Raw genomic sequence first — 25,942 nt, 5'->3', positions numbered from 1 at the left:
ATATGGTACCGATGTGTAAAGTTGTACAAGCAAATACCATATTAGCTAGGGCTCCTAGCGCTCACTACACACTTAGTACACAAATTAGGCGTGTACCCCCCTGAGGATTAATTTAATTATACCCTCAAGTGTTACAAATTACAGCAATGGAATAAAATGCATCACGGAAAACCTTTGTATCTTTGTAATTCAAAAATCTTTAAAAATAAATATTTTAAGTACAAAATTAATCACTCAAATACGTGTACTGTAGCGCTAAACTGTGCGTCTTGTTGTAAGATAATCTCTGTCATTACTTAAGGGTAAAAAATGTGCCAAGTGTCGTAATTATCGTCCTCTGTAAGCAAAGTTCTGTAGAAGTCAATGTACTTGCATCGTAATAAACAAAAGTGAAATGCTATGCATATAGATATCATAGTTATTATGTACATTACCATGATCATGAAAGTACTATACTGTAATGTATTGTTGTGCTACGAAAAAGGCTGTCTCATTGTAGCTATACCACAAAGTTACTACTAAAACATCTTTTACTTCCAGAATAATACAGAAAACCTGTGCAGATATAAAACAGATACACCGCAAAAGCAACAATGTAAATTGTGTCACACATTAGTAGCGTCATAGTATAATTATGTAGCTGTCAAAGAAACCAAATACTAAGTCACTTTAATCTCACAGAAAGTACTTCAAATAAAAAATGTCTTTACAAGTAAACCAAAATGTTGCATTAAAATCTCATTAGCAGTTCTAAGTTTGTAAGCCATACATTCGTTACGTAATCGTGCAACTAACAAGCAAGAATGTACACACACAATAACACTGTGTCGTCTGTTCACTATAAAAATGCATTCGTAATTACTGTCTAAATATGTTCCCTAGGTTCTAGGCTGGATAGTTAACTTCAAAACATTGTTTAATTGTGACAAAGTGGTCTAGTAAACTGAAGTGAAAAATTTTATGGCAAAGACTAAGTTGAAATGCATATTATTTCTCAATAAACGGTTTTACATGTGAAACGTAGTGCAATCTTTTACCCTTTCTAGTGCGCAGAGTTTCAACTTCAAAGCAATTATCATGTTGTACACATTGGTAAGGAATGCTAAAATTTTTCTCAAGGTTAGCGCCTATGTTATTTTTCTCTGAGCCAACTGGCGCACGTGGCTGCCTGCGGTGCGAGTCATTGTCTGCCTCTTTGTTAGCGCGCGTCGTTATTAGGATTAGGAGACCTAACATCTACAAATTCACCTTGTCGAGAGGGCCCTGCCCTGTTTGAATCCCGCCAATTCTGATGAAATTCAGATCTGTCGTTACGATTATATCGTCTGTCATCATGTCGGTAGATTCCATAGTTTCTTTCTTGTCGGTGACATGGTGGAGAACTTCTCCCTGAATCGTAACTGTGGGCTAAACTGTTGCGTCTGAAGTTATTCTATCTCCCTTGACAATAATTGTTTTGGATCCCATATTGTCTGTTTCTATGGTTATCTCCGTCCATATTCTTTACTATGGAACTATTATTCTGCCAATGGTTGTGATACGGGTGGTGTCTGTTTTGCTCATGATTTGCATTGTAAGAGTAGGCTTGTCGTGTCCAGTTATTGTTTTTGTCATCACGGAATTGTGACGGATGTGACCTGTCATTGTTGTGTTCCTGTTTTCGTGTTCCACGATTGTCAGTGTCAATTTCCAATTCTTGTAAGAGTCCCTGAGAAGCTTCAATGTCGCCTTTGCAACGCCATGCCAAAATAATATGTCGTAAATGTTCAGGCAATTTGATTAAGCAAATGCGGATGAGTTCTGAGGGCCTATATGGGTTTGACAGGTACTGATTCTTGTGAAACATGTCTTCAAACTATTTCAAAAGACTGGAAAATCCAGATTGTTCGAAATGTTTCATCATTATGATGCTATATTTTACTCGGTCTTGTGTAGCTTGAGACCAATATGCTGAGAGGAAGGCATGATAAAATTCTCCTTCACTTTGACAATCGTGAATGATCGATCGCATTCTTGCAGCTGGTTCATTCTCTAAGTAGCCACACATTAATTCTAACCTGTGCTCCAATAACCAGTTGGGAGGAAAACAATGATAGAATGGATGAAGCCACACTTGTGAATGAATGTCATTGCCAGAATTCTTAAATGTTTTCAATTTATGTGTAGTAATGAACAGCTTATAGTCAAAATCATTATTTCGACGAGTCGCATATCGGTCACTGTTACTTCGTTTCGGCGGTTTCATCTCAAAATTCGGTGTACCTTGCCAATTTTTTTCATAATTTCCAAAGTGCCCTGTCTTATTATTTTGAGGCTGTTCCGTATTTCTATGTCCTTCTTCCCGTATTAGTGTGTTTATGTCATTACAGACTTTTTACCATTCCGATTCGATTTTAAGTAACTCAGCAGTTAAACCTTCGCGTGTTTATTCAAGCGTTTGTTCCATTGAGTCTAACTTTTGAAGCTGCTGCTGTGTTTGTCTCTGATTTTGTTCCATTGTGTCTTAACTTTTGAACCTTTTGTCCCATTTGTTTCTGATTTTGTTCAAGCGTTGTGCCTAACTTTTGTAGCCTTTGCCCCACTTGTTGCATTAACTGTAATAACAGTGCAGTGGTGTCTGAAACATGTTCCTCAGCGCTATTCGGCAATAAATTGGAACCGGCAATATTCGCATTTTGAAAAGCAGAAAATGTGTCTTGACTTATTTGAGAAAACGGTGAGGACGCAAAACCTGAATCTACAGTATTTGCAAGATTATGTCCTGTCATTTCGGATTCCTGAGGCGAGCTGTTGCCAACCGATCGATCGGTAATGCTTCCCTGTTCACTAATTGTTTCACTGTCTACACCATTATTCGCAGCCCGCTCCATTTCCCTACGCACAATTACCAAATTACTACTTTGAACATTAGTTAATTCATTACACAGTGGCGCTAACACACTGCTTTCGTTTTCACTGTCATTTCTCAGTTTACTTTGTAGCCTAGTATTACGTTTTTCACATGCCATTATTGTCACAATATTTCACACGGTAACACAGAACAGCACAATTTGAAGAGCAAAATAAGAAAACACATTAATACAGCATTAAAAATAATATCTCGCTAATTGCAAGCGCAGCTGCGAAATACTTAGTGCAAATCTACATGCATGCCACAACTGTTTTACTGTACAACAATGAAATACTACAAGGAGATTCTCTCCACAATTATGCGCTAGCAATAAACAATAGCTACACTAATTACACAAACTACAAGAAAAAATCTGAAGATTCCAGTGCGGTATCCTGGGCTAAGGGTCGACATATGAAACCTCCCCTTAGAAAAATAAATGAATTACTGTGCTGATAAGCCCCTTACGTTATTTGATTTTCAAACAGCTTAACAAAACTGAACGTACTCAGACATTTTTCTCATTATGTTTTTCAATCATCGCTAAACTGACACACAATATTTTTGGCGCAACACAGTCTGACTTTCAATAATCCCTACAAAAGAATGGCCCTGACTAACAATAACCTATACCTTCATGAATAACTTACCTCACAAAAATCTTCGTTACTCAAACTACTGCAATACAGCGAGCGCCAATACTGGCAGCTCAGTAAAAGATTCTCGCTACTGAAGGCACTAACTACTGATAGGCATAGTTAGCAAATGAAAGATTTTGATAGAGAACAAACAATGTATTTACCTTAATAGTGTTCAAAAGTCATAATATATATGTATATATCAGTTCATGACATCCAGTCTTACAAATTTACTGTCTCTGATGTACACACGTCCAGATCATCCGCTCTCAAACCTCCGCCATCTCTCTCCCCACATCCACGACTGCTGGCAGCTCAACTCCAACTGCGCAGCGCTACACGCTGTTCACATCCAACTGCCCAACACTACAATATTCCATCAATGCAAACCAGCCACGGACTGCACACAGCACAGTCAGTGATTTTCATACAGAGCGCTACGTGACGTTACCAACATAAAAACCTAAACAACCTATTTACAGTAGTTGGCCTAGTGCAGTGACGTACAATGTTTCTAAAATCGATTGGTGATCTACATATCCGCAGACAAAATAATCCAGACATGTTGCCACTGTACTACTTTTTATAACTAAAAGGAATTTGGTATGAGCTAGCTGCTTTGGGCGTTGAAATACAGTGACGAGGAAAAAACTGTAACACCTAGAAGGAATTGTACGACATAAATGGAAACTGCTAGGCGTGTTTCTACATTTGAAAGATGATGTTCATGTCCCATCGCATAAGAATGACGCTAGTAGTGCCCTTATGAAGATACAAAAAATGTTTGCTTTAAATACATGCTGTAACGGTCGTGAGCGTTAGCTAGCTTTTCAGACTGGGCGTCGTCCGCCGCTCGTGGTCTCGTGGTAGCGTTCTCGCTTCCCGAGCACGGGGTCCCGGTTTCGATACCCGGCGGGGTCAGGGATTTTCACCTGCCTCGAGATGACTGGGTGTTTGTGTTGTCCTCATCATTTCATCATCATCCAGGAAAGTGGCGAAATTGGACTGAGCAAAGACTGGGTAATTGTAAGGGCGCTGATAACCACGCAGTTGAGCGCCCCACAAACCAAACATCATCATCATCAGACTGGGCGTGGTGAAATAATGTTAGTCAATAATCCTGTAAGGCGACAGACGGCATTGTCAACATCTCACTGAGTTTGAACGAGCTCGTGTCATACAGCTACGAGAAGCTGAATACTCCGTCAGCGATATTGCAGAAAGTCTCGGCAGCGATGGTCACGAGAATGTACAGTCGCAAAGAGACCAGGGTTCGAACTTCCACGTGGCACTACCGAGAGGGAAGACCATCGTGCACGCTGTATGGCTCTGGTGCATCTTCCTTCACCTGCAGCAGCAATCTGAACGGCAACTGACACCACCGTGACACATCGAACTTTTACAAATCGGCTACCTCAAGGACAGTTCAGAGTCAGACGGCCTGTGGCGGGTATTCCCCTCACACCAAACCACCGCCAGTGGTGACTTCAGTGGTGTCAAGCGAGAGCTCACTGGAGAACAGGGAGGAGATCTGTTGTGTTTTCTGACGAAAGCTGGTTCTTCCTTGTCAGTCATGGCTGTGCGTTGGCTAGGAAGAGGCCGGTTGAGGACCTGCAATCAACCTGTTTTTTTTTTATTCACCAAAAACAGTAACAAAAATGGCTACAATGAAATGACATAAATAAGGTGACAGATAATTGCGGTCATAAATTACAGCATTCAAAAAATGAGTCTTTAGCAGTAGCACAATTTAGCACCTTCACTGTCACCTTCAACTGGTGGCAGATCAGCATGCAGGTTTTCTTCTTCTGCAGCCGGTTCCTCATCATCATTTACCAGACCCAAATTAATCATTCAGTAAATCCTAAATCCTTGATGTGTGTTCCTTCCAGGGTAAATTACATGGACAGAAGAGAAGTCTCGAACAGCGACATCGCAAAATATTTCACTGCCTTGTTATTTTTGTCAGTTCCAGCCTTCTAAACGCATCTATAGGGAGTTCAAGATCTTCCTTTATATCAGACACCGGATGTTTCTCGCCATATTCTTGTATCTGCTGTACTACACTTTTTCATGTGTGACTTGCAGGTGAGGTTAGGGTCGGGAACGTGCCCCAATCCATTCCCTCTCTACTAGGAATCCAGTTCCTAACCTATACCCATTCGGTTGAAGACAATTCGGAGCATGTTACCAAATTTCTTATTGTGATTCTGATATTTGAGTATTTTCTCGAATTCATTTTCCATATACATCTTGTATTCAATATGTTCATCGCTCCCAATATTGTTAAAAACATAACTTGTATATTTGCCCATTAACCAAATCACTGCGTTATTTTTTGCCTGAGGGTAGTAACTTTACTCTGGTCTGAAGAAAATGTTAGTCGGTACATTGTTTGCTGAAGTTCTTGTTATTTGAGCAATTTTCTCCCTGGTCCACCTCCAGCTGATAATCCGATCTCCACAGGTGTAACGATGCGGCACACTATCAACGAGGTTGCATTTGCTGCAGAGGTTTGTGTCACTTAAACCGATCGCAAAGAGACGCTCATTAGTGCTGATGATGTTATTGACTACCTTTTACCACGCTGTTCTCAAGTCAGACGAAAGAACATCGCTACTGATGTTTCTCCAGACCACATTCCATGCTATTCCAGCATATTTGGTTTCTATGTTATTTTTCCTTTCATGTTTCCGTCTTTCAGCTAAAATCGCCTTTGCTGTAACGTTTTTGGAGTTTAAAATCTTTTTGCTGAGATAACTTAGTTCAAGATAATACTCCCTAATGTGTTTCAGCTTAAAACTTATTTTTTGTATATTTATCGGCGGCTCTACACTTTCTGGCCTGACAATATCGTATAGTTTTGCTGTAATGCACCCTGGATCATTACACATTATGCTCCATGTTCGTTTGACATACAATGTCATCGCTTTAGACTTGATGTTGGTTAGACCCATTCCTCCATTGCTTGGATCCAAAACTGCTGTCTTCACCGGCACTCGAAACAATTCCCCTTTCCACAAGAACTTTGCTAAGGTGGACATGATCGTCTTCGCCACCATTGATGGAATGGGGAGAACCTGTGCTATGTAGTAGGCCTTGGATAAAATACACGTGTTGATAAACAGTATTCTCTGGAACTGACAGTTTTCAATCAAAGCTCCCTTGATTTTTCTTGCCACCTCCCGCCAATTTATTGCTATCAGTTTTAAAAGGGATGTTGTCAATGCCATTCCAAGAGCTTTGTGTTCATTAACATGGTTCGCCCACTCAATGCGTAAGTTAGCAAGCCGCTTTATATTTAGAAATTTACTTTTATTTTCATTTACCTGGCGGCGTGCTAGACTCACTCTGCCTTCCCTTTGAAAGGGCGTGGCTGATTTCTTTCCCCATCCTTCGCCAACCTTGTGGGACTGATGACCCCGCTGTTTGGTCCCCTCCCACGAACCAACAAACCAACCAACCAACCTTCCCTGGAGTTATGGTCTGAGATGCGATTTCATACGACAGCTTGGGCACTTTCGTGGTTACCCCTCATGGCCTGATCGGAAGTTTGTATGCCAGTCTGGTAATTCGACCTGTTGTGGTGCCATCCACGAATAGCATTCCGGGGGTTGTTTTCCAACACTCGCCCGCATATCCCTGTTGTAACCCAACCGGCTTTACAGAATTCGACATGTTGCCGTGGCCTGGTCGATTACCAGATCTGCCTCCAACTGAGTGCATATGGGACATCATCCAGCGTCATCCATATCCAAAATCAACTGTCTCTGCATTGATCGAGCAAGTGCAACAGGCATGGGATCCACTCCACAGACTGACATCCGACACATGTACAGCATAATTCATGCACGTTTGCATGTGACATTCTGGCGGTTACCCAGATATTAATATAAGCCTTTCACAGTTACAATGGCTTATCTTGCGCTTACCTGAACTTGTGGTTTTATGATGTTAATCACTCTACATTAATATATTTTTGGCGCGGCGATTTTTTTCCTTCACTCTAATTGAAGAGCTGCACTTAAAAGTTCGTGACCGCAGCGGGAGTCGAACCTGCATTCACCACTTGTCGCGCACGGTAGCCTTCACCATACCGACCACCCAGACACGCTCCCCATCCGGCTAAAATTCTTAAGTGGCAGTCACGACTGACGTTGTGACCTCTTTCTTTTTTCCCTTGCTTGCAGCCTCACTGTATTCTCGCGAGGGAATGAACGTTGGTATGCATCCGCATTGAAATAGCTGACATGCGCCAAAGAACAAACACCTCACGTATGATTGTAACCACATACTCTTCATACACAATAAATACACTCCTGGAAATTGAAATAAGAACACCGTGAATTCATTGTCCCAGGTAGTGGAAACTTTATTGACACATTCCTGGGGTCAGATACATCACATGATCACACTGACAGAACCACAGGCACATAGACACAGGCAACAGAGCATGCACAATGTCGGCACTAGTACAGTGTATATCCACCTTTCGCAGCAATGCAGGCTGCTATTCTCCCATGGAGACGATCGTAGAGATGCTGGATGTAGTCCTGTGGAACGGCTTGCCATGCCATTTCCACCTGGCGCCTCAGTTGGACCAGCGTTCGTGCTGGACGTGCAGACCGCGTGAGACGACGCTTCATCCAGTCCCAAACATGCTCAATGGGGGACAGATCCGGAGATCTTGCTGGCCAGGGTAGTTGACTTACACCTTCTAGAGCACGTTGGGTGGCACGGGATACATGCGGACGTGCATTGTCCTGTTGGAACAGCAAGTTCCCTTGCCGGTCTAGGAATGGTAGAACGATGGGTTCGATGACGGTTTGGATGTACCGTGCACTATTCAGTGTCCCCTCGACGATCACCAGTGGTGTACGGCCAGTGTAGGAGATCGCTCCCCACACCATGATGCCGGGTGTTGGCCCTGTGTGCCTCGGTCGTATGCAGTCCTGATTGTGGCGCTCACCTGCACGGTGCCAAACACGCATACGACCATCATTGGCACCAAGGCAGAAGCGACTCTCATCGCTGAAGACGACACGTCTCCATTCGTCCCTCCATTCACGCCTGTCGCGACACCACTGGAGGCGGGCTGCACGATGTTGGGGCGTGAGCGGAAGACGGCCTAACGGTGTGCGGGACCGTAGCCCAGCTTCATGGAGACGGTTGCGAATGGTCCTCGCCGATACCGCAGGAGCAACAGTGTCCCTAATTTGCTGGGAAGTGGCGGTGCGGTCCCCTACGGCACTGTGTAGGATCCTACGATCTTGGCGTGCATCCGTGCGTCGCTGCGGTCCGGTCCCAGGTCGACGGGCACGTGCACCTTCCGCCGACCACTGGCGACAACATCGATGTACTGTGGAGACCTCACGCCCTACGTGTTGAGCAATTCGGCGGTACGTCCACCCGGCCTCCCGCATGCCCACTATACGCCCTCGCTCAAAGTCCGTCAACTTCACATACGGTTCACGTCCACGCTGTCGCGGCATGTTACCAGTGTTAAAGACTACGATGGAGCTCCGTATGCCACGGCAAACTGGCTGACACTGACGGCGGCGGTGCACAAATGCTGCGCAGCTAGCGCCATTCGACGGCCAACACCGCGGTTCCTGGTGTGTCCGCTGTGCCGTGCGTGTGATCATTGCTTGTACAGCCCTCTCGCCGTGTCCGGAGCAAGTATGGTGGGTCTGACACACCGGTGTCAATGTGTTCTTTTTTCCATTTCCAGGAGTATAATAGTTTCTCAACATGTAATTGTCTTGCATTGTTAACATACTCGTTGCACGAAACACAAATTTAGCGACAGTCAAGGAGATCTGGAATCTAACGGCGGAGTACAGAAATACTTTAACGATCGCCTGCAAGACTTAAACTGATTTCACCACCTGCGAGATCAGTCGCTCTCCCCCCCCCCCCCCCCCCACCTCGCAGGGAATCAGTCGTAACAATATGATATGGCAATGCATTAAGTAATTGGGGTTGTTCATAACTTTCCCAACTTTTATATGTTTGTGTTAGATTACTTTTGTTTATTTTGACGAATAATAAGCACTTAATTTATGATTTGGTCCAAATACAGCACCCCAAAAACCAATCTGAGTGTAAGAACCCAAGGCCAGGAGTGGGGCAGACAGAATCCCAGTTTCGAATCAATGGGAGGGATCTTCCAGTCCCGGCATTCACGTGATAATCAAGGGAAATCTCTCTAAATACTTCGTGGGAGTCGGGTGATTAGGACTATTTTATTTGTTGGACAATTTCGTACACTGTTCCAGATACAATTAAAATTTCATGTGTGTGTGTGGAGAGTTCTGTTCTTCTTCATTTCTTCTGAAAAACGCCATTTTCAGTGGATTAAAAATTGTATAATACTGTTCAGTATCTGAGTTGCAAACAATATTACTAAATCTTTTTATAGTATCTATAATGTAATAAAATTATAAACAGCCGACCAGTTGCAATGGATAAAGAAATCTTTACCTAGGTTTCAACGAATTTAAATTTGTCTTCTTCAAAAGGTGGCAATTTTACGTTGTTCGCTTGTGAGGTCTGCAACATCCATGTACTAATTTACATTTACATGACAAACCCTATTTTCAGGGCTATATTTTAATTTGGACAAATGGGTCTATGCAGATATTTGTAAAAACGACGATGATACATCAGTCCATACTATTGTAAAATTGCCACCTTCTGAAGAAGACAAATTTAAATTTGTTGAAACCTAGGTAAAGATTTCTTTATCCATTGCAACTGGTCGGCTGTTTATAATTTTATTACGTGGAACCGTTGCTGTTGTGCAGCTATGTTTAAAATACTGTATCTATAATGGTTAGCTGTAGAAAAAGTAAAAAGTAAATCAATAGCCTGACCCATGAATCATGGCGATGCCGTTGTCAGTAGCCTGCTGCTTATGTTTGACGGCAGCCAATCGCAGCCTAAATAAGGCCTTCACATGATTATTTATTATTTAATTGTATTTTTCAAACTTCAGACAAGGGGCTCCAAAATTTTAAAACTGAAATCAATGGGTGACAAAAAGAAGTTCAAGCCTGTGTAAGTTCAATTTTTATGGAAGTAGTGTTCACATTTAATACATGAATAAAGGTTTTTAAAAATTATTGTGATTATTGTCACGTTATTGTTATATACCTGTATAAAGAACAGACATTGAGCTTCAACACGAATTCTAGGTCACTAAAAGCCGATATAAGGTTCTTAAGTTACATGGCAGACGAATTGCTGTGGTCAGAAATACAGGGTGTTACAAAAAGGTACGGCCAAACTTTCAGGAAACATTCCTCACACACAAATAAAGAAAACGGAAACGCTTAATTTCCATGTTAGAGCTCATTTTAGTTTCGTCAGTATGTACTGTACTTCCTCGATTCACCGCCAGTTGGACCAATAGAAGGAAGGTAATGTTGACTAAGGTGCTTGTGTTGACATGCGACGCATTGCTCTACAGTACTAGCATCAAGCACATCAGTACGTAGCATCAACAGGTTAGTGTTCATCACGAATGTAGTTTTGCAGTCAGTGCAATATTTACAGATGCGGAGTTGGCAGATGCCCATTTGATGTATGGATTAGCACGGAGCAATAGCCGTGGCGCGGTGCGTTTGTATTGAGACAGATTTCCAGAACGAAGGTGTTCCGACAGGAAGACGTTCTAAGCAATTGATCGGCGTCTTAGGGAGCACGGAACATTCCAGCCTATGACTCGAGACTGGGGAAGACCTAGAACGACGAGGGCACCTGCAATGGATGAGGCAATTCTTCGCGCAGTTGACGATAACCCTAATGTCAGCGTCAGAGAAGTTGCTGCTGTACAAGGTAACGTTGACCACGTCACTGTATGGAGAGTGGTACGGGAGAACCAGTTGTTTCCGTCCGTACAGCGTGTGCAGGCACTATCAGCAGCTAATTGGCCTCCACGGGTACACTTCTGCGAATGGTTCATCCAACAATGTGTCAATCCTCATTTCAGTGCAGATGTTCTCTTTACGGATGAGGCTTCATTCCAACGTGATCAAATTGTAAATTTTCACAATCAACGTGTGTGGGCTGTCGAGAATGCGCACCAAATTGTGCAATCACGTCATCAACACAGATTTTCTGTGAACGTTTGGGCAGGCATTGTTGGTGATGTCTTGATTGGGCCCCATGTTTCTCCATCTACGATCAATGGAGCACGTTATCATGATTTCATCGGGATACTCTACCTGTGCTACTACAACATGTGCCTCCAAGTCCGACACAACATGTGGTTCATGCACGATGGAGCTGCTGCACATTTCAGTCGAAGTGTTCGTACGCTTCTCAACAACAGATTCGGTGACCGATGGATTGGTAGAGGCGGACCAATTCCATGGCCTCCACGCTCTCTTGACCTCAACCCTCTTGACTTTCATTTATGGGAGCATTTGAAAGCTCTTGTCTACGCAACCCCGGTACCAAATGTAGAGACTCTTCGTGCTCGTATTGTGGACGGCTGTGATACAATACGCCATTCTCCAGGGCTGCATCAGCGCATCAGGGATCCCATGCGACGGAGGGTGGATGCATGTATCCTCGCTAACGGAGGTCATTTTGAACATTTCCTGTAACAAAGTGTTTGAAGTCACGCTGGTAAGTTCTGTTGCTGTGTGTTTCCATTCCATGATTAACGTGATTTGAAGAGAAGTAATAAAATGAACTCTAACATGGAAAGTAAGCGTTTCCGGACACATGTCCACATAACATATTTTCTTTCTCTGTGTGTGAGGAAAGTTTCCTGAAAGTTTGGCCGTACCTATTTGTAACACCCTGTATACGCAAAATTTACCGATTTTTAACGCGAGAACTAGTAAATTTGAAAGAGATAAGTTTGTGATAGTTTTGTCTTTTACAGTGCTTTACGAATGAAAAAAAATTAATAATTTTAAAAAAAGAAGACGTCTGTTTTGTATTTTTCGTCCGATTTCAAATGGGATAACTCGTATCTGCTGATTATTGTGCTTTTGTGTGTGTGTGTGTGTGTGTGTGTGTGTGTGTGTGTGTGTGTGTGTGCGTGTGTGATGAGAGAGAGAGAGGGGGGGGGGATGGAAGAACAGACAGGCCGCTGCTACAGCACGTAGGATTCTTTGAAAAGAAATGAAATACTCATGATTGCAAGAGCCAGAACGCGCAGCTCCCGTTGTCCATCAGGCAGTTGACGCGAGGAACGTGTCTGTCGAGAACAACACAGTTGCCAAGCGACGCGAGAAACGCCTCCGCTAGAGCGCCCTCGTCCACACCGCTGCGCGTGATTCATTCGGCACCGGCGACGTCTGTGTCGCTGGCGAAACATTGCTCGCAGTTCTTTCCAAACGGCCGCAACTGTTCGATCGCAGGTGCGCAAGCTCGCTTTCCAAACGTAGTGTTTCATTCTCTCGATAAATAAATTGCGCGGCGCCAAAACTTACGTGCGTGCCTAGTCTAAAGCCGTCGGCACCCGGACCGTGCATCCGAACGTTGAGCGTTGAGCGTGCCGAGTTTCTGACGTCATAGCGTGGAATAGCACGTTCGGGAGTCTTTCCGAACGTGCAGAGCAATATCTGGCATGTCAGATATTCTGAGCGTGCGTCTGCGCGTTGACCAATAAGATGGCAAAACACCACCTACGTCTGTTGTGTCGGCAGATTAGCCTACACAACGCACATTAATTTAGAGGAGACCGAAATGCACGCGTCAACTCACGCAGGCTGGCGTTAGGTCTGAAACAGGATACGTAATGAATGCTATAAAGAAAAGTACGTAGCTGCAGGAACACTTAACTTTAATCCATCATTTGTATACAGCGTTCTTGATGATACAAGTGAGACTCTCTCTAGAAATGGTTATTGGCGCCTTGCTAGGTCGTAGCCATGGACTTAGCTGAAGGCTATTCTAACTATCTCTCGGCAAATGGGAGAAAGGCTTCGTCAGTGTAGTCGCTAGCAAAGTCGTCCGTACAACTGGGGCGAGTGCTAGTAAGTCTCTCAAGACCTGCCGTGTGATGGCGCTCGGTCTGCGATCACTGACAGTGGCTACACGCGGGTCCGACATGTACTAATGGACCGCGGCCGATTTAAAGCTACCACCTACCAAGTGTGGTGTCTGGCGGTGACACCACACGTCACACGCACGTCGTCTCCCTTCAGTACAGAGTTCTGAGGCGCCATATTGGCATTCATTTGAAGCCTATATGTATATATGCCGTTTCCGAGCACCAGCAAATTGAGAATCACTGGAAAACCCATTGTTAGTTGTGTGATTCGTTCCAATAAAATAATGAGAAACATCACATTCGTGGCAAAAGAATTATTGTAACTTGCGTATAATGAGAGTAGGCTATTTGAAGGCAGCGACACACTGAAGATCCACCTAAAACGCACTGTTCTTGGTACAATTTGTTATAATTAAATTTCAGTTAGTTACATAATTATCTACGATTAACGTTTTTAGCAAGCGATAATGCAATATGGCTAAGAATAGCAAATGTTTTGTTGGTTTAGCGTAAGGAGTAGTGTATCTGTCCAGTTTTGTGCTTTTGTTGGGGCGGTGGTTCGCGTCTTGGCACTTCCAAAAATTTTTTCCTAATGTTTTTATTAGGTTCTGATACTTTATTATTAGTTTAATATAAGTACAGGTTATAATATTTGATGTTATGTAAATATAAGCTCACCTTTTTTTGAGGGGTGACTTTGTTCGATTGGCTTTTCTGCAGGACAGCTTGCGCTACTTGTATAAAGATATTTTTCTCCTTTTTCTTTTACGCTTCGTAATTCACATGTTTCAAAGATTCTGCTACTGGGTAGGAGCAGTGATCAAGTAAGACTGACCTTGGGGTTTTACTAAAATGTGGGAATGATGAAATAATTTTTATCTTATGCAGTCCGCCCCCGGCAGCTGAGTGGTCAGCGCGACAGAATGTCAATCCTAAGGGTCCGGGCTCGATTCGTGGCTAGGTCGGAGATTTTCTCCACTCAGGGACTGGGTGTTGTGTTGTCCTAATCATCCTCATTTCATCCCCCCATCGACGCGCAAGTCGCCGAAGTGGCGTCAAACCGAAAGACTTGCACCCGGTGAACGGTCTACCCGACGGGAGGCCCTAGTCACAAGACATTTACTTTTTTTTTATCTTATGCGGAGAAGTATTCCAAATTTGTACCGCACTGCTTGTAATGGAACTTTTATAAGCCTGTGAACTTATTGACTGGACAAGGTACTTTCCTTTTCGTGGACGATGAAGAATATGTGCATTTTAATAGAGCTAACGTGGGAATTTTACGCGCGCCCGTTGAGTAAACAGTGTGATTTACGAACTAGAAACATCCCTCGACTGCCGCTGGAGTGCGTTGCGATCGCGTATACCACGTTAGGGCCCACGTACCGTTTGCACAAGTCTCATCGTTCCTGAGCGTTCAGCAGCACGTTGAACTTGGCACGTTCAACGTTGACGTTCGACAGCACGGTCTGTGTGCTGACGGCTTTTACAGCTAGGTCTTACGTGACTGACAAACGAGATCGATAGCATCTAATCCAGGAATGCTTGAACGTACGGTTTGCAGGAAGCCCTACCAGTCGACATGGTTAGTTCGTTGGTTCATTCGAGGAACGAGACCAAATAGCGAGGTCATCGGTACCACCCGGTTAGTGATGGACGGGGAAGGAAGTCGGCAGTGCTCTTTCAAAGGAACCATCCCGACACTTGCCTGAAGCGCTTTAGGGAAAACACGGAAAACGTAAATTAAGATGGCCGGACGCAGAATTGAACCGCTGTCCTCTCGAATGCGAGTCCAGTGTGGTAACCCCTGTGCCATCTCGCTCAGTCCAGTCGACATGTTTCGATGCCCTACGTGCGAGCTATAATCTCTTGTTGCCAGTTGACTGGTAATGGCGCTGAGAAACCGCTGGAAGTTGGCATAAAATCCATTTCGGTGTTAAGCCCCGTAATTAAGAAACACTAAAATTATAAAATCGACGTATCGTCCACCTTTACAACTGTCCTCGTCATACAGACTAACATATAGACCATTTGACAGGGCTTTGGATTGGATTCGACATGCGATGTCCAACGGTGAAATCCCTCTGTGGTTATTAGGCTCTGTTTAGTCTCCTTTCATGTCGACGGGATACATTAGGGTCGACTTACATTATTTTGTTGCCTTTCCTGTTGCTGAGATGTTTTCGATGAATCTGTGGCTTTTGGAGGTAATGATTTTGTGAAATAATTTCCTGATTTCCGAATTTAATCCACGTAAACCAGACATATATTGCGGATTAACTGTGTTGCTCCAGTAGGAGGTAGCATTCATTTTCTAAATTGTAAGTGCTAAACTGTCAGCCTTTTTCGCCAATATAGACGTCGCCAAATTCACAGCGAAATTCGTAGACATCTGCACCTTGGCGATCGTCTACGCAAACCTTCATGGACCTCGGCAGCTACCGGATCTTGCGGCCTTTCTGAAACGTAGTCTTAGTTTCTCCGGAGTGTAGCACGCTGTCTACTCGCTTACTGACGCCGATAACTTGAGCTTAGCGAACAACAAGACAATTTTTCTTTTGTCCCTTCGTCAGTTTTGTCTTCACTGTAGCTCATACGTCATTGCATGTTTCCGTCTGTCTATGAGCCTCATTTGACGAATGTTGCTATTCAAGACTACGGGAGCAAAATTAACTTTAAACAAGAGAATGATGTGCCCTGGACGTGAAATATATCTTAGAGGACAGTTTTACAGTTTACATCCGCAACAAAGATCACCATCAAAAAGTGAGAAAACACACACACACACACACACACACACACAAGGACGCACGTTTACATATGTACAGGATGACGCGCTTCCTCACATGTACTAGCAACATAAAACTGTCTGTCACAAAATTTTGTCTTGTACATATTTCGGGCAGTAAATGGCAATTAAAGACTGACAATCTGGAAACACTGTTACCACGAGTACAGTAACTATCTCTGTCAAGATACACCGGCACTGCTTTGCAGTTGGCGCTGTGCATAGCGTTTTAGGTTAGTATGCAAGAGGCTTATTCATTATTGTTTGCTATAAGTAATCTGCGTGGTACGGTATTCGACGTCTTCATCGCCATACAGCAATTACAGTGTGTCCTCTACAAAACATTTTCAGCTGCACTCTACGACCACTGACATGGAAGTGCAATTGTTTTCATTGATCACCTTCTAAAGAAACCTTTTGCGGTCGTGCACGCGAATTTTTTTCACCAACGCATCTACTAGATTCCAAATTTGTTTTGTGTGTACCCTCCCTCAATGGTCCCTTTGATTAATACCAACAATTATCCTTGTCACGTTCAGTTCCATTACATTTCGTTAGGGTGTTAAGTCACCAGAAATGCTAGCAACTTGCTTTGCAAATAAATTCAGTGCGACCATTGGGGAAGGACACACAGAAAACAGGTTTGGAATCTAGCAGATGCAGTGGCGCGAGACAATTCGCGTCCATGACGTGCAAAAACCTTCTTTAAAAGCTGAGCAATGAATACAATTGTAATTCCATTTCTGTGTTCCTAACACGCAACTGTTTTGTAGAAGTCCCACTGTGATCGCCGTATGATGATTAAGACGCCGGATACCGTACCACGCATACTATGTTTAGGAAATTAAAACAAATACGCCTCGACCCAACCCTGGAACCTCGACCCAACACTGGAACCTCGACCACCTGCATTTAATCCAAAACGCTGTCCGCGGCACGAACTGCACAGCACTACTCTATCTCATGACAGAGGTATTTACTGCCCGAAATATGCTCAGGACGAAATTTTGTGACAAATATTATTTTTATTGTCAGTATGTGAGGAATCGCGCTGCGAAGTAGAAGTGCACGAATTTTTCCTCACGCTGTATATATACTGCGATAAACACGTCTTCACAGGAGTTCGACGTGGCATCCATTAATGACAGTGAACCCCGCTGTCCTTCGGCATAAGGAATGACACAGCGTTTGAAGTATACCTGGTTGTTGTTGTACCTGCTGGCACGCATGTAAGACGTGACCCTGTAGTGTCCGCGCGTCGTTGATTAGCGTGGCGTAGACGAATTCCTTCAATTGTCCCCATTCAAGCATCCACAGAGATGTTCAAGGGAGAGGCCACAGAACAGATCGATCTCAAAATTGGAGTGAGAAAACGGGTGGCCTTTCACCTATTTCGTTTAACTCATTTTTGATGAAAATTATCAAAACGTAGTACAAAAGAGTCAATGGGAAAAGGAATAACATCGGGCATATCGTCCCGTCAACGCCCAGGTCATACGAAGTACGAGCTCTGATGGTGTGAAGTATAGGGAAGGAAATCGCTCGTGTCCTTCCAAAGGAAACATCCTGGAATTTCCTTGCAACTATTTAGGTTAACCACGGAAAACCTAAATCTGGGTGGTCGGGAGCGGGTTTGAACCGTCGTCCTCCAGAATGCGAGTCCAGTGTGTTATCCACATCGCCGTCTCGCTTGGTCGGAGTGAGTGCCGTAAGATGGAGAGACAAAAGTACAGAAACGTCAACATAAAATTTCTGGCCTTTGCTAATCACAACAAATAACAAAAAATAATTCAAAGAAGCTGTAGAGAAATTACAATAAAATGTAATACGGGACTAGGAGTGTCATTTCAAAAGATGCAGTACATGGATGCAATATCCACAGGAAGACTGCGCACGGAAAGATAGCACAAGTAGAAGATTTCCAATACCTACGAGAGATTATACAGGAAACAGGACTGAATTTGACATCCAATAAATAAAGAATAACAAATCTAGAGAAAGCCCAATGAATTACATGGAACTACCGCAGTGAAAGAAGTATCTCCATCAATGCCAAATTAGGACACTATAATACAGTAATCCTAACAGAGGCCTTGTATTCCTCAGGGGAAGAACGAAAATGAATAAGACAGAAAAGCAAGAGAGGAAAATACAGAGAAGGATCTATAAGCCTCTTCAAGAGGAGGGATGTATATAGAGAGACCGGTGAGAACTATACCAACAGACTGAGGCGGTTACAAACACCAGGTAAAGAAGGACAATGTTTTATAGACAGACGGAACAAGAAGATTTATTATATAGTGACGACAGGTACAGTGAAAAAATAACTGGATGACGGAAACCATGGAAGATGTCAAGAAACTTAACCTGTCCAAATAAAACATTGCAGATAGGAAAAATACAGAGAAAAATCAGAAAAAAAACAAATTTGAACTAACGCTAAGGGGAAAAAGAAGAAATGAAGAGAACGGAAGAAACAAATGTAATATATGGGACGTTTCTGAAAAGAAAAAGACGACGGGCAGAAAAAGGTCACTAAAGCTATGTTTTAGAGCTTTCCTTGAGGAGGAATTACCATAATAATAAAAATAATTATAATTATAATAATATACACTCTATCAATTCGGTTATCGTAATTCAAGATGAAACTTCTTAATTTAACATATTTTAAGTAAAATACTGAGTGAAATTGAATGCAAGCGTCACTTTGCTATTTTTTTATCATTTCATTTCTGACCTACAGAACTGTTCCTGACAAATACAACTCAAACTTGTCCTACACATTTATTGTCCACAATATACAAGCGCAACGCAATCTGACTGCAAATAATTAGCACAAAAGAATGGCCCTCAATCAGAAGAAATCCTAACAATAATCCATACACTTCATAAGTCACTTACCACATAAAAAATCTTCATTACACGAACTACAGCGATACAACAAGTACCAATACAGCCAGCTAAATAAAAGATTCTAACTACTGTAGGCTCTAACTACTAATAGGCATGTGATTAGCAAAGGAAAGGTCTTCTTGCAGAGCAAACAATGTATTTAGCAAATTTTACCGTAATAATGTTACATCCAGTCCAAAGAAATTATATAACTGTCCGTGACATTCAGTTCAAAAAATTATATAATCATCAACAATCTTACATTTCCATGATGGACACACGTCCAGACCGTCCGCTCGCGCTAACACTTCAAACCTCTAAACTTAATCACTGCTAACTCTTAACATCCAACCTCCATCACTGCTGGCTCTTCACCTCCAACTGCCACCACTGTTAACTATTCACCTCCAACTGCGAATCCGCCGAGGCACAGAGTCTCTTACAGAGGGCACACAGTGCTGTCACGGTTATTAATGCAGCCTATCGTGCTGCCAATATACACACATATAAACAGGCTACTTACAAAGAGAGGTAAGTCAATATTACTGTGACGGGGTGTGTGTTAGGAAGAGTGTGGTCTGTGCTACTCGGGAGCGGATCGGCAGCTTGTAGTGCTTTCCTGCAGCGAGACGTTAATGTTGCAAGGCAGTCTCTTGTGACCACTTATTTATACTGTGCAACCCGGGTTTTGTGGAGCGCCCCTTTCGACTGAGATTGCTACAGCCAGGCCGTCGGCAACCGCGTGCTGATGCTGTTGGAGCCTCTCATTACTTCAGTAGCCCCTCTTACGATGGGCGTTAAATAAGTGTTGAAACACATTTTTTCTCGACCAGTTTTGGTTGAAAAAACGTAGAATTTGCTGCAGGACATCGTTGAAAATTCCCGCTAACCTCCTATAGTTCCAAGAAGTTCAGATAGGTGGCTGGCGCTGTACGTGGCCTTCAAAATGGCACCTGTAATGGGGAGTCCAAACAGAGCACTGTCATTGAATTTCTTTTGGCTGAAAACCAGAGCTTCGCAGATATTTAGAGGCGCTTTCAGAATGTATACGGAGACCTAGCAGCGAACATAAGCACGGTGAGTCGTTGGGCGAGGCGTCCGTCGTCATAGCAACAATGTCGTGCAAACCGGTACGATCTCCCGCATGCCGATCGGCCACACAACTTGTGACTTCTGCAATATTGGAACGTGGAGACACTCTCAGTCGAGGTGACTGTCGGATCACAATCAAACACCCCGTTGCACAGCTGGACGTATCTGTTGCTAGTTCTGACACTCTCTTTCACCAGTTGGTACTCGATGGCTTGTGTCCAAGGGTTCCGCGGCGCCTAATAGAAGACCATAAAAAGCAACAATCTGTTCCGGCGTTATGAGGCTGATCGAGATGATGTTTTCGTCTAACATCGTCACAGGCGATGAAATATGTGTTCATCACCTCGAACCGGAAACAAAAGGGCAATCCATGGAGTGATGCCCGCACCACCTCTTCTCCTCCGAAGAAGAAGCTCAAAGCCGCACCCTCACCCAGTAAAATTCTGGTGGGAGCCTTCTGGGAGTTTTAAGGGGTTGTACGTTTTGATGTCCTCACTCATGGTGTGATGATCTACTCTGAAGTGTGTTTTGCTAACCTAAGTAAACTCAGGAAACGACTTCAGTGCGTTCGTTGCCACAAAAATGCAAACGAACTTCTCCTTCATGTCAAGGTATAGTCTCACACGAGTCTGCGGACCCGAGAGAGGACGTCGCAAAACTTTATTGGGTTATTCTTATTGATCACCCTACAGCCTGTATCACACCTTCCACTTCCATCTGTTTGGCCTGACGAAGGATGCGCTGCGCAGGAAGAAGTACGTGGATGGTTGGGAGGTTATTGTTGCAGCAAGACTTGGATCCGAAGTGGATCTGTAGAGTGATACCAAGCGGGCATGCGGGTCGTGGCTTATGGCCGTAGCATTGAACGGAGATTATTCTGAAAACAGCGTTTCATAGTCAGAAGTGTGGGGAATAATATGGTCTATTGCAATCCTGAACAAAACCAACCTGATTCCAGAAAAAAATGCGATACATAGAAAACGCCTCTTGTATTTGCACTGCTTCGTTTATAGCTGCCACCCAAGAACGAGAGGTTCTTTAAATTTAATAGATAGAGCTCAGTCCACGTGGCGCTCTGATGTTGCCAATCAGCTGGGTTGCCACAGTCGCAAGTGGCGTTCATATCCTGCAACGAGAGTGCTAATCAGTCCCCCTTTTTCATCAACGTAGACGTCGCCGAATTCACAGAGCGAAGTGCCTATAGGTCTGCAGCGTGGGCGGCATCTACGGAATCCTGCGTGGGCCGCATCAGATCTCAGATCTTTTGGATACTCTAAAATATAGTCTTACAAGGGAACAAAACCAAATTGACACCATATTTTAAGGGGGGAAAAGCTCAACTGCGAGACATCGGCCTCGGGAATCGATCCCAAGGGAAAATTTGGTCCATAATTTTGGTAGTACCCGGTTATGACCTTCTGAATGTACAGCTTTCAGATTTCACGCACACCGCTTGTTTGTCACTGGCCCCCTGAACTGCAGCCGCTTGAATCTTGAGCGCGAAGTTTTGTACGTTGGAGTAAGAGGTTCGTGGAAGCATGCTTAGTTCATTAGGTGAAAGTGCTTGTTTTCAAACCCTCTGCTTCTGCCAGGGATCTCTTAGCTCTGAGCATTTTCGTGTTGCAAATCACCAACGCAGTGTAAATGAATAAAACGAATGACTGCGACATTAAAGAAATAGCGGAGGACTAATTTAATTATTAACATCAACGTTTTGCTTTATTTTCCTTGGATTTTATAGCTGTCAATGGTAAAGTGAAGTACATTTGCAGCAGATGCAGTATCCCTCAACGTGACTGGTATGATTAAACAGCTCATCGAAAATTATTACCTAGCTCTCTAGACACAGAAGGTGCAGAATGTCAGTTCGAGAGCATTGTTAAACTTAACGTATATATACTCAGGTTGATATAAAAATTAATCCAAAAATCCAGTTCACCATAGAAATGGAAAATGATAATAAAATATCTTTCTTGGATGTTTTAGTTATGAGACGATCCGATGGAAGTTTGGAACATGAAGTTTTTCGGAAAGTAACACATACCGACAGATACTTGCAGAAAAACTTGAATCACCATCCACAGCAAAAGAGAGGTGACATTAAAAGTCTTGTCGATAGAGCCGAGCAGATATACACATCGGAACACCTGGACCCTGAAATAAAAATTCGAAGCAAGCCTTCGAGAAAAATGGCTAGTCAGGGAAAGAGGTAAAGAGAATTTTACGACGAAGAAACAGAAGACCGAAGGACAAGGATGACCACCACAGCGACGGAAAAATACGGTTTCTCTCCCTTTTATTAAAAAAGTAACCTATCAGACCGGTAAGATTTTACAGAAACATGACATCAGACCGGTGTTTAGACCAACAAAGAAAATAAGTCAAGTTCTCCGATCTGCGAAAGATAAACTTCCTCCTCCGTCGACAAGTAGTGTATACAAAATTCCGTGTACGTGTGGTAAAGTTTATACTGGAACTTATAACACTCCTTTCTGCTACTGTTATTCCATAACCACAAAACTGAAGGCAATTTGTAAAACAGAATTATTTTATTGGATTAATAATGGTATAAAGCAACAGAACAGTGTTACCCTATGAGAGGAATTTTGTTAAGTTGACCGTGTTGTTCCTAACGGAGGTGGCTTATCGGAAATGAAAGTCAGAATTACGTAAATATTTGAATAGTAACAAACAAAATTTTGCCTAGCTATACTGTTTATAGAATAAGGGAAACGGTCGCCAGCCTAATTAGGCAAGAGAAAGATTAACGTTCTCGTTTAAGAAAGTAGGTATAAGTAACTATAACGCCAAACACAACCTAGACTTAGCCACACGCGAGTGCAATGAACTCTGACACACACATATGTTTTAAGATTGAAGCTGTTAGAGCAGCACAAACTATTTCCAAAATTATAAGAGATAGCGAAACACACTATTACTTTCAGGGCTTACACAAAGTGAATGGTCTTTATAACATTACTATTAATATGCACTTCTAATACACACGAGAGACAAACACTTAGCAATCATGAACATATAGTTTTCTACTATTGCAGTTTTCTCACTTTTACTACAGCGAAACACAATACTGACCAAATTGCAAGAAATTGACTCACCTTTTAGAATTTACTGCAGACAATAATGTGATCATTTGCCTTATAAGCCTCAGTCTTAAGAACTTTTAATATTGAAGTTAGCAACAACACTTTACATAGCAGTTTTAATAGGAAAATTATTTTGAGCAAATAACATTTACTTTAACTCACTCTATTGCCACATTAACTTTAACTTTCTTTATACGAAGTTCTAGAGGCATTAATTAGCAAAACTCTAGGCTTTAATTTCTTTTAGTAAGGACACTCGGATATCACTTTAGCTCAAACGGAGAGGAACCTGAGAGGTGTTATGATGAGGAGAAAAGTCAAGGTAGGTACATAAATTCAGGTACAAATTACCTTATATTTCAGCACATTAGCACGTCCATTAAGCTGATCCTTCACTGTACATCATTATAGTATTAAGTTACAGTGCTTGCGCAACGTGGTGGCAACTGCATGTTGGTAGGTGGATTCGCAGACAGAATTGCTAGACTCTGTCATTTCTTGGTGGCGACGTCAGATACAAATTCCAGAATAGTTCCAGCTATTTATCCATCCATCCGAGGCATTGGAAAGCGGCAGGAAAAGCCTCCCTCGGAACCATCACAATATGCATCGGTTACTTGGTAGTCTCCGACTCGTAGCTCGTCTCCGACTGCTGGTTCGTCCCCGACTGACTATCAGTTCCACCTTTTCCACCTAGGCCAACCACAATTTGCGCGCGCTACACAGTTCCGTTCCCGAGGGGAGCCACTACACCTTTTACATACAGAATAACTAAGAGCCCTAAGTGAGGATCAGCAATTTACATAACAGCAAACAAATACATTAAATAAAACAAAACATTTACACATTTTGACATCTCTACAAAAAATTATTCACACAAAATTACAATCATATACAGTAAGTTTTGTTCCCTCCAAATGGGACAAAGAATATAAATTGCAGATACAGTACTTTGCATAGAATCAAATCACGACACCAAAGTTTTAACAAAGAAAAGAGTATACAATTTGGTGTTATCTATTCAATCAAAAACATTTACAGGTTCTTAACGATGTAATATTAAATGAAACAAAAGTACAATAAATCAGTACAGCAGAAGAGCTATAGTGTTACAAACTACCAAGAGGAGCGTAAATACACGGCTAAAAGAGCACAAAGGTCTTTGAGGACTAGGAAAAATAGAAAAATCAGCTGTAGCAGAGCATGCCCTTCAGTCAGGAAACCACGAAGTGAAGTTTTCTGAAACAGATATTTTATCTACAACGTCAAATTGTTATCCACGACTATGCAGAGAAGCCATTGAAATTTATAAGCATCAGGATAATTTTAACAGAAAAGCGGAGGCAATGAAACTTAGCGACATATGGACAGTAGCTCTGCAGAATCGCTAACCAGTTTTATCTTTGACAAGACGACAATCGATAGTTAAGTTTTATCTTTGACTTGGATTATCTCTGCTTATCACGTGTTATTTCGATCACGCCCACTTTTCTAAAATATATGTGTCGCTCTCGGACGTCCGACCAGTCAGTCGGCAAGAGTGGAATAGTGTCTCTGAAGATGTCCAGTTCAGTCCTGGACGTAACGTCAGGAACGGAAGAGTTTCTTGGACCACGACCTCACATCCCGAAAGGTTTACCAGCAGCTATGTTATCTGGTCGTGAAAACCTTCATTCTGTGATTCCATAGTTGTTAGGGAACACGAAGGCCGTGAATGACTGCCAATGGCCTCCAAGTAGCCGAACATAACCATTTCCATTCAACTATCAGTTCATCGCGGCCAGAGGACCCAGCCGAGTCCACGTAAACGCAGCCCACGCCAGTATGGAGCCATCTCCAGGATGCACACCGCCTTGCTGATAACTTGCGTCCATTGCTTTGTGGGGTCTGCACCACATTGGAACCTTACCATGAGCTCTTTCCAACTGAAATCGGGACTCATCTGATAAGACTACGGTTTGCCAGTCGTCTAAGGTCCAATCGATATGGTCACGAGCCCAGGAGAAGCGTTGCAAGTGATGTCGTGCTTTTAACAAAGGCACTCGCCTCGGTCACCTGCTGCCATAGCCCATTAACGCCAAATTGTGCAGCACTGCCCTAACGGAGACGTTCGCCGTACGTCTCACATTGATTTCTGCGGTTATTTCATGCAATGTTTCTTATCTGTTAGTACTGACAACTGTATGAAAACACTGCTGCTCTCAGTCGTGAAGGCCGTTGGGCACTGTGTTGTCCGTAGTGAGAGGTAATGCCTGAAATTTGGTATTCTCAGCACACTCCTGATACTGTGGATCTAGGAATACTGAATTCACTAACGATTTCTGGAATGGAATGCCACATGCGTCTAGCTCAAAGTACAATTCCGCGTTCTAAATCTGTTAATTCACGCTGTGCGGCCGTAATCACGTCGGAAACCTTTTCACGTGAGTAACCTGAGTATAAATGACAGTTCCTCCAATGTCTGCCCTTTTATATCTTGTGTAAGCGATACTACAGTCACCTGTATATGGGCATATGGCTGTCCCA

The sequence above is a fragment of the Schistocerca cancellata genome, chromosome 8, assembly GCF_023864275.1.
Source record: "Schistocerca cancellata isolate TAMUIC-IGC-003103 chromosome 8, iqSchCanc2.1, whole genome shotgun sequence".
In the NCBI taxonomy this organism is placed as follows: Eukaryota; Metazoa; Arthropoda; class Insecta; order Orthoptera; family Acrididae; genus Schistocerca; species Schistocerca cancellata.
Note: the sequence above shows the minus strand (reverse complement) of the source record.